Here is an 11220-nt window from a genome sequence, read left to right as displayed (position 1 = left end):
AGTTCTTGGAATTGGATCAAAGGATCGACGCGGTGCTGGATGACAGTCAGCAGCCGTGAACGAGAGGTTGGAAATCAAATCCTTCCGGATCCAGCAAGTGAACCAAGAAGAGGAGGTATGGACATGAGCAGAATTTTGTGGAGAAGGTAGGCGGCGGCGGGGAGGGGACGGAATGACCCAAAGCTGGCCAAAATGCTCTTCTATAGTTTCTAGGTCACCCTGCTCACGCGAACGCGCCCCCTGAGAATACGTTTTCCTCCCTAGCTCACGAATTCTGAAACTGGGGCCTGTCGCAGTCAAAATAGGTACAGAGGGCGACTTTTTGCAGAATCCCCCCGTGCCATGGAGTAGGCTATCGCCTAAATTCAAATTGTTCATAGATTTACTGACCGTAGAAATGACAACATCATCGATAGAAGCAATCGTCGCATCTGATTTACCCATAATCTCACCTAGTTTTGAGTTAATCGCAAGTCCAGAAGCCATAGAAATGGCAGCAGCAGCGTCAATTTGTTTATCATACAAGGTAGGAAGAGTCCCACCCACATTTGATTCAACTAATTGAGACGGAAAGCACCCCGTCGGTCTCATAAGCTGGGATCTCCGCAAACGCAGAGCCAAAATTCGTGGACGAAATGTACGGGGGAGGTGGAAATTATGCATACCTTTCTCACCAGGCCAAGGAGGGGGCTCGATGGCGCGGTGATGGGACAGGCGGGGCGCGGGATCCATTACTGACGACGGCGGGGCAGCTCCACCCCCGGGGGGAGGAACTTCGGCGGAATGCGGGCAATCCCCTCCACCGACGGCGGCCTGATGTTGAGACAAGAGGGATTCGCCGTTGTACAAGGCCTAATACTTCTGCATGCAAACCACATCTTAATTGCATGCACTAACTAACTCGTCACTAAATACATGACTCATCCTAACAACACTTGCATGCATATACTCAACTGATGGTTGCCGATCCGACTCGCTGCAATACACACACTATCTCTTGGTGTTGTGCTCTCTGCCGATCCGGCCGCTGCCAGACTGAATGCATACAACTAGCTAAGACTTTGTCGACTACTACAACTAATGTCATCAAACAGAGATAAACATAAGACTAGTCCTATTCACTTAATACTAATAACAAGATTAGTTCCAACAGATACATACGCCAGCTAGCGGTTGCAGGTTGAATGGAAAACAATAGTAATGCTCAACGCCAGGAACAGCATATGAGTTCATGAACATATATAAATCAGGCACTAGTTGTATATTCACACATACATACATACTGCACTCGCTCCATCACTCCTCGTAGCATACTGCATACTACTACAATAGATTTATTCTTCCTTGGCGAGAACTAGCTCATCAGTACCTCGATCTTGAGCTGATCCATGGACACATACAGTCCCCTGCAGTTTGGCGGAGGCGATTTGCCACTAGTGCAGAACTGGCGGTTTGTAAGGGCTTTTAGTGCCGGCTCCACAACCGGCACTAAAAAGTGGGGACTAAAAGTCCCCCCCTCCCCCTTTAGTACCGGTTCATCACGAACCGGCTAAAGTGCCACCACGTGACACGAGCCAGGCCTGGGTGCGTGTAGGACATTAGTACCGGTTGGTAACATCAACCGTTACTAAATGTTTGGGGATGTTTTGGTATTATTTTTTATTTAACTTTTAATTTTGTGTTTTCAATTTAATTTAGTGATTATTTTAGTTGTTAAATCATTAACTGAAAGTACCGCAGATTAGTTTCGACTGGATGCATGTGGATCCTAGCTACACTAGTAGAAAACAAGGCTATGGTCCAGGCCGGCTCAGCCCATTAGTCCCGGTTCAGTGTAGAACCAGGACTAATGTGGGCATTGGTCCCGGTTCGTGAGCCCAGGGGGCCGGCCGTACCACGTGGGCCATTGGTCCCAGTTCGTCTGGACCTTTTGGTCCCGGTTGGTAGGACGAACCGGGACCAATGGGCCTCGCTCATGGCCCACCACCATTGGTCCCGGTTGGTGGCCTGAACCGGGACCAAAGGCTCCCCTTTAGTCCCGGTTCTTGCCACAAACCGGGACCAATGAGGTGCCTATATATACCCTCGCCCGCGAGCAGAGCACTCCAGTGCTCTGTTTTTCTCTGGCCGGCGAGGGGAGGGGTTTGTGGTGCTCTAGCTCACCTCCTATGCACATGAGGTGTTCGATGGAATGCCCGAGCCACACTACTTAAACTTTCTCCTCTCGAAGCTCGACCTCCAAGCTCCATTTTCCTCGAGATTTGTCTAGATTTAGCGGTCCGTCACGCCCCGTCCCCGTCTTCACCGCCGTCGATCACCCGCGCTGATCTCATCACCGACACCACCGTGGTGAGCCTCTTGTTCTTATCTTCTTTCTGAAAGGAAAAATATTCTTACTTGTCTGTTTAGATAGATACTTGTATCATTTTCTTACATTTATTATTGCATCTTATATAGTGCGATGGTTTTGGTATCCGCCCCCGTCGGCCCTCGTCCTGTCTATGATTCGGATTTGGTATGTATATTATCTTCATAACTATTGGTTCATTTATTGTTTATGAAAATTATGCCGACCAACGTGACATAGATTTTATTTATCTATGATGTATGTGAATCGGAAATGCCAACCGACCCTATTGTCGAGAGGTTAAATTTAGTTGAAGAAGAAAACAATTTGTTGAAGGAAAAAATAAAAAAAATTGAGGAGGAGAAGATGATATTGGAGTTGCATGTTGCGGATGTCGTCGATGATCACAAGATCAAGATGGATGCAATGCGCTTGAAGATTAGAAAGATTAGAAAATATGCCATTCATACCGAGGCTTGGTATCATTATGCCGTTGGATCAATTGTTACCTTGGTTGCGATTATGATCGCATTTGTTTTCGCATTGAAATGTTTTACATAGTTTCAATGTATGGTTTAATTAATTAGATGCTCTGGAGAGCTATATGTTGTTAGATGAGAACTATGTATGCACTTTGGTTTTAATGTGATGATGAACTTCTATTAATTTGGACACTTAATTATATATAATGCACGCAGATGAACCGGCAATGGATGTACGATGACAGACACACCCGCGAGTACATTAAGGGCATGCATGAGTTTCTCGATGCGGCTGAGGCAAACAAGCAGAATGGTTTTATGTGTTGTCCATGCACTGAATGTGGGAATACGAGGTCTTACTCTAACCGGAAAATCCTTCACTCCCACCTGCTTTACAAGGGTTTCATGCCACTCTATAATGTTTGGACGAGGCACGGAGAAATAGGGGTTATGATGGAAGACGGCGAAGAAGAAGAGTACGATGACAACTATGTGCCCCATGAATACGGTGATGCTGCAACGGGGGGAGCTGGTGAAGATCAAGAGGAACCAGACGATGTGCCCAATGATGCTGCCACGGGTGAAGCTGCTGAAGATAAAGAGGAACCAGACGATGTGCCCGATGATGATGATCTCCGCCGGGTCATTGTCGATGCAAGGACGCAATGCATTAGTCAAAAGGAGAAGCTGAAGTTCGATCGCATGTTAGAGGATCACAAAAAAGGGTTATACCCCAATTGCGAAGATGGCAAAACAAAGCTCGGTACCGTACTGGAATTGCTGCAGTGGAAGGCAGAGAATGCTGTGGCTGACAAAGGATTTGAGAAGCTACTGAAAATTTTGAAGAAGAAGCTTCCAAACGATAACGAATTGCCCGACAGTACATACGCAGCAAAGAAGGTCGTATGCCCTCTAGGATTGGAGGTGGAGAAGATACATGCATGCCCTAATGACTACATCCTCTACCGCGGTGCCTACAAGGATCTGAACGAATGCCCGGTATGCGGTGCGTTGCGGTATAAGATCAGACGAGATGACCCTGGTGATGTTGACGGCGAGCCCCTCAGGAAGAGGGTTCCTGCGAAGGTGATGTGGTATGCTCCTATAATACCACGGTTGAAACGTCTGTTCAGAAACGAAGAGCATGCCAAGTTGATGCGATGGCACAGTGAGAACCGAAAGAAAGATGGGAAGTTGAGAGCACCCGCTGACGGGTCGCAGTGGAGAAAAATCGAGAGAAAGTACTGGAATGAGTTTGCAAAGGACCCAAGGAATGTATGGTTTGCTTTAAGCGCGGATGGCATTAATCCTTTCGGGGAGCAGAGCAGCAATCACAGCACCTGGTCCGTGACTCTATGTATGTATAACCTTCCTCCTTGGATGTGCATGAAGCGGAAGTTCATTATGATGCCAGTTCTCATCCAAGGCCCTAAGCAACCCGGCAACGAAATTGATGTGTATCTAAGGCCATTAGTTGAAGAACTTTTACAGCTGCGGAATGGAAACGGTGTACGTACGTGGGATGAGCACAGACAGGAGGAATTTAACCTTAAGGCGTTGCTGTTCGTGACCATCAACGATTGGCCCGCTCTCAGTAACCTTTCAGGACAGACAAACAAAGGATACCACGCATGCATGCACTATTTAGATGACACTGAAAGTATATACCTGGACAAATGCAGGAAGAATGTGTACCTGGGCCATCGTCGATTTCTTCCGACCAACCATCAATGTCGAAAGAAAGGCAAGCATTTCAAAGGCGAGGCAGATCACCGGAAGAAGCCCGCCATGCGCACCGGTGATCACGTGCTTGCTATGGTCAATGATTTACACTACGTAATCTTTGGAAAGGGTCCCGGTGGACTAGCTATTCCGAATGACGCTGAGGGACACGCACCCATGTGGAAGAAGAAATCTATATTTTGGGACCTACCCTACTGGAAAGACCTAGAGGTCCGCTCCTCAATCGACGTGATGCACGTGACGAAGAACCTTTGCGTGAACCTGCTAGGCTTCTTGGGCGTGTATGGGAAGACAAAAGATACACCTGAGGCACGAGCGGACCTGCAACGTTTGCACGAAAGAGACGGCATGCCTCCGAAGCAGTATAAAGGTCCTGCCAGCTACGCTCTTATGAAAGAAGAGAAAGAAATCTTCTTTGAATGCCTGCTCAGTATGAAGGTCACGACTGGCTTCTCGTCGAATATAAAGGGAATAATAAATATGCCAGAGAAAAAGTTTCAGAACCTAAAGTCTCATGACTGCCACGTGATTATGACGCAACTGCTTCCGGTTGCATTGAGGGGGCTTCTACCGAAAAACGTCCGATTAGCCATTGTGAAGCTATGTGCATTCCTCAATGCAATCTCTCAGAAGGTGATCGATCCAGAAATCGTACCAAGGCTAAGGAGTGATGTGGCGCAATGTCTTGTCAGTTTTGAGCTGGTGTTCCCACCATCCTTCTTCAATATCATGACGCACGTCCTAGTTCATCTAGTCGACGAGATTGTCATCCTGGGGCCCGTATTTCTACACAATATGTTCCCCTTTGAGAGGTTCATGGGAGTCCTAAAGAAATATGTTTGTAACCGCGCTAGGCCAGAAGGAAGCATCTCCATGGGCCATCAAACAGAGGATGTTATCGGGTTTTGTGTTGACTTCATTCCTGGCCTTAACAAGATAGGTCTCCCTAAATCGCGGTATGAGGGGAGACTGACTGGAAAAGGCACTCTGGGAAGAGACTCAATAATATGCAGGGACGGATATTCTTGGTCTCAAGCACACTACACAGTTCTACAGAACTCTACCTTGGTGACCCCGTATGTCGATGAACACAAGAACAGTCTGCGCTCCAAACACCCGGAGCAGTGCGATGACTGGATTACATGTGAACACATCAGGACTTTCAGCAGTTGGTTGGAAACACGTCTCAGAGGTGACAACACTGTTTGTGATGAGTTGTACTTGTTGTCCAGGGGACCATCTTTGACTGTATTGACTTACAAAGGATACGAGATAAATGGGAATACATTTTACACGATCGCCCAAGATCAAAAGAGCACCAACCAAAACAGCGGTGTCCGCTTTGATGCAGCAACCGAGAGCGGAAAGGACACATATTATGGTTACATAGTGGACATATGGGAACTTGACTACGGACCTGATTTTAAGGTCCCTTTGTTTAAGTGCAAATGGGTCAATCTGTTAGGCGGCGGGGTACAGGTAGACCCACAGTACGGAATGACAACAGTGGATCTGAAAAATCTTGGGTACACTGACGAACCGTTCGTCCTAGCCAATGATGTGGCACAGGTTATCTATGTGAAGGACATGTCTACCAAACCGAGAAAAAAGAAAAGATAAGGAAGTGAATACATCATACGATGAGCCAAAGCGCCACATAGTTCTTTCAGGAAAAAGGGACATCCTGGGAGTGGACGGCAAGACAGACATGTCTGAAGATTATGAAAAGTTTCATGAAATTCCTCCCTTCAATGTCAAGGCTGACCCAAGCATCCTGATAAACAATGAAGATTATCCATGGTTACGGCGCAATAAGCAAATGACACAAGCAAAGAAAAAGTGAAGACTTTCTCCCGCAATAAGCAAATGCTATGTGGGTGAAATTATGATACCATCCCAACTTTCAACTTTTTCAGAGTTCATTTGAAATGATTTCATGTCTTATGGTTCGAAACTTTGATACTTCGAAAGTGATTGTCCATTTTGTACACGAAGTGCATCAAGTTTTTGTCGTAACCCTCTCTACTTTTTGGAACATGCTATGTGGGTGAAATGATGATACCATGCCAACTTTCAACCTTTTCAGAGTTCATTTTGAAATGCTTTCCAATTTCAGAGTCATTTAGCTCAAAGAATGAATTAATAGCAAACAGAATGAACTACAAAACTTTTATGAAAATAAAAACAATCAATTAAAATATTATGTTATGATCAACTAAAATAAAACTATAATATTCTTTAATAGCAAAAAGAATATAATTTGTGTGACCTAAAATCAAACTATAAGTATTTAATTGTAAGTATAAATAAAAAATAAATAGCAAAGAAGAAAAAAATTCTAATTTTATAGTAAAGTTATTCATAAACTAGTGATTCACACAAATTTTTAAAAATTCAAATTTAAACTATTTAAAATTTAAAACTAATGGCACTAACAGAAAGTTTATAATTTTTGTGACCTAAAAGCAAAAAGAAATCACTAAAAAACTGTAAGTATTTAGTTTTAAGTAGAAATAAAAAAAATAAAAAACCAAAAAAATATAGAAATAAAAGAGAAAAAACCAAAAAAAATGCCACCAACTGGGCCTCCACGGCCTGAATACGACTAGAAACCCTACATGGGCCAGGATTCAGGCCCGCAGAAGGCCCAATAGGCCCACAGGCAAAGCAGTGTCAAATTAGGCCCATAGGCCTGCTATTCAGAGGAGTTCGAGAGGGAGGAGGCAGCAGAGCTTATAAACCAATGCCGGGCGCTCTCAACTAGCGATGTGGGACTAAACTTATGGGCGCGGGCAGCACAAGGGCATTGGTCCCGGTTGGTGGCACCAACCGGGACTAAAGGGGGCATTGGTCACGGTTCGTGCCACGAACCGTGACCAATGCCCCCTTTAGTCCCGGTTGGTGCCACCAACTGGGACCAATGGGCTTCGCTTCCCGCCCTTTGGGCTGCCGAAAAGAGGCCATTGGTCCTGGTTCGTGGCAGCAACCGGGACTAATGCCCACCTTTAGTCCCGGTTGCTGCCACGAACCGGGAATAAAGCCTCTGCTATATAAGGCCACACTTTGGAATTTTTCATTCTCATCTTGCAGTTGCAGTTGCCGACGCCGCCAGGCTGCCCCGACGCCGCCCGCCCCCATCGTCGCCGTCGCCCGCGCCCATCGTAGCCGTCGCCCGCGACGCGCGCCGCCCCGGCCCGCCCCCGTCGCCGTCGCCCTCGTCCCTGCCCCCGTCGCCCCCGTCGCCGTCGCCCTCGTCCCTGCCCCCGTCGCCGCGCCGGCCGGCCCCTTGCCCGACGCCCGCCGCCCCGGCCCGCCGTCGCCGTCGCCCGCGTCTCCTACCCCAAGCGCGCGCCCACTGCCCCGTCGCCATCCTCGCCGCCGACTCCGCGGTCCTCCTCTGGTCCGGCCGGCGCCCTAGATTTTTTTCATATATATATGCTTGTTTTTCATATATATATGCTTGTTTTTTATATATATGTATACATATGTTCTCTATGTATATACCTATGTTCATGTATATATGCAAAAGATTAGGATTAGAAGAGGGAGAAGAATATTAGGATTTTTTATATATATGTATACATATGTTCTCTGTGTATATATATATCTAGCTATGTTATATATGCAAAAGATTAGGATTAGAAAAATTAGGATTTTTTTCTGTTCATAGATTTTTTTTGGTGATATTAATTATTGTAAATATGAAAATGTTTGTATATTCATATGAACAAATGAATTAGAAGAGGGAGAAGAAGAGGGGGTCGAGGGTCGTCGAACATGAGAGGAGGAAGAGGATAAAAAATGAAGAGGAATAAGAAAAGAAAAAAGAGGAGAAGAAAGAATAGAGGAGAAGATCTTCTCCTCTATTCTTTCTTCTCCTCTTTTTTTCTTCTTCTTCCTCTTTTTTTTATCGGGAACGAGGGTCGTCGAGGGTCGCCGAGCGGTAGAGGAAGAAGAGGATAAAATAGAAGAGAAAGAAAAAAAAGAGAGGGGTCGACGGTCGCCTAGGGGTTGAGGGTCGAGAGGGGGTCTAGGGTCGCCGAGAGGGGAGAGGAAGACGAGGAGAAATAAATAAGAAGAAGAAAAAAGAAGAAAAAGAAGAGGAGAAGAAGAAAGGAATAGTGGAGAAGAAGAGAAAATAGAATATATTCTATTTTCTCTTCTTCTCCACTATTCCTTTCTTCTTCTCCTCTTTTTTTTCTTCTTTTTTTTCTTCGACACGTGGGGGGGTCGAGAACGTCGGACATTCATGAGAGATGCGAGGAAGAAGGGGAAGAAGAGGGAGAAGAAGAGGAGAGGAAGAAGATGAAGTCTTCTCCTCTATTCTTTCTTGTCTTCTTTTTTCTTCTTCTTCTTCCTCTTTATTTTATCGGGAACGAGGGTCGTCGAGAGGTCGAGGAGCGGTAGAGGAGAAACCCTAAATAGAAAGTATCGTCGGTGTGAGATACATGTACCGTCGGTGTCGGACACTACACCCACATCCCACAAGTGGCGCGGGCTTCGACGCCCACGTCACTTGTGGGACGTGGATGTAGTGTCCGACACCGAAGGCCACATGTATCTCACACCCACGAAACTTGCTAGCTATTTAGGGTTTCCTCTACCGAAAAGAAGAGGAGAAATAAATAAGAAGAAGAAAAAAGAAGAAAAAGAAGAGGAGATTCTATTTTCTCTTCTTCTCCACTATTCCTTTCTTCTTCTCCTCTTTTTTTTCTTTTCTTCTTCTTCTTCTTCTTCTTCTTCTTCTTCTTCTTCTTATTAGCCGGAAGTAGAGAGAGGTTTCCTAGTGTCAAAGTATTGAAGAAATCCATGCCTTCATCATTAGCCGGAAGTAACCAGGGCATGTTGGTACGAAGTTCTGCAAAGTTATTCTGGAATGGAGTCCCGGATAGAATAATCCGCTTTTTGGTACGAATTCAGCAAAGGCCTTCCAAATAGCGATATTCGGAAGGCTCTTGCTGAACTTTGTACCAAAAAGCGAATTATCCTATCTGGGACTCCGTTCCAGAACAACTTTGAAGAGCTTCGTACCATCATGCACATGTTACTTTCGCCTAATGATGAAGACATGGTTTTGTTGAATCCTTTGACACTAAGCAACCTCCCGACCCCTCGGCGATCCTCTCGAACATGAGGGGAAGAAGAGGGTCGTCTAGGGGTCGAGGGTTCCAGGGTCGTCGAGGGTTCGAGGGGTCGAGGATCGCCGAGGGGTCGAGAGAGGTTTCCTAGTGTCAAAGTATTGAAGAAATCCATGCCTTCATCATTAGCCGGAAGTAACCAGGGCATGTTGGTACGAAGTTCTGCAAAGTTGTTTTGGAATGGAGTCCCGGATAGAATAATCCGCCTTTTGGTACCAATTCAGCAAAGGCCTTCCAAATAGCGATATTCGGAAGGCTCTTGCTGAACTTTGTACCAAAAGGCGGATTATCCTATCTGGGAGTCCGTTCCAGAACAACTTTGAAGAGCTTCGTACCATCATGCACATGTTACTTTCGCCTAATGATGAAGACATGGTTTTGTTGAATCCTGAGACACTACGCAACCTCCCGACCCCTCGGCGATCCTATCGAACATGAGAGGAAGAAGAGGATAAAAAAAGAAGAGGAAGAAGAAAAAAAGAGGAGAAGAAAGAATAGAGGAGATCTTCTCCTCTATTCTTTCTTCTCCTCTTATTTTTCTTCTTCTTCCTCTTTTTTTTATCGGGAACGAGGGTCGTCGAGGGACATAGATGTAGTGTCGTCGTTGTCGATATATACCCCCTCCCGATAGCTTACTATGATTAGGTAGCTAGTTCTACGTTTGGCACTAATATATCCATCTATCATGTTTGAATAATAATTGCCATGTTGTAAATATTTGTAGAAACTATGGACACCGCCCTAGACGAAGCAAAAAAAGAAGCGTTGTTGAGGGACATAATCGCAGAAGGAAGTGATGCCATCTCGTTGTTTCTCAACAAAACCGATGGTCTGGAAGGACAGGGTGAACAAGCTGGCTACGGTGACCTAATGCCGGTGCAAGAAGAAGAACATGAGGACGGCTCCGGTGACCGAACCGAGTCCGGCCAGGTATATATATTAGTTAAGCCTATGCTGACTAGCTGATTGATGCATTCATTGTTTTGGTATGTACACATATTAATTAAGTCTTTGTTCTTTTTTCTAGCCCTCCGGATCGAGCACAACTTCGGTAAAGAGACGAGGCCCGAAGAAAAAGTTGAGCTCGGATGAAAAGTTTGAGATCATAGCAATCGCGCCCGACGGCCAACCTATTGAACCCCTCCGGACAAAGAGCACATTTGTTGCTCAGTGCGGGGTTCTGGTTAGGGACAAGATCCCGATAAGCATCCAGCAATGGTTTAAGCCGGCTACAGAAGACCCTGAGGTCTCTTATGTCAATGATATGCAGAAAAATGATCTTTGGACTGAGCTGAAGTCAAATTTCACCCTACCGCCTGAGGATAATCCAGAGAACCCAGTTAAAGAGAAATTAATCAAGTCTTTTGCTCTGAAGAGGATGGCAGAACTATTCAGGAGGTGGAAGAAAGAGCTGAATAAGTTTGTCGAAAATAATGAGACACCAGAATTCAAGGGCAGATATGAGAATATCAGAGATCACTGGCCCGCATTTGTGGCCCACAAGACATCG

Source organism: Triticum urartu, chromosome 2A (genome assembly GCF_056163025.1).
Source record: "Triticum urartu cultivar PI428250 chromosome 2A, HENAU_Tu73, whole genome shotgun sequence".
Taxonomy (NCBI): domain Eukaryota; kingdom Viridiplantae; phylum Streptophyta; class Magnoliopsida; order Poales; family Poaceae; genus Triticum; species Triticum urartu.
Note: the sequence above shows the minus strand (reverse complement) of the source record.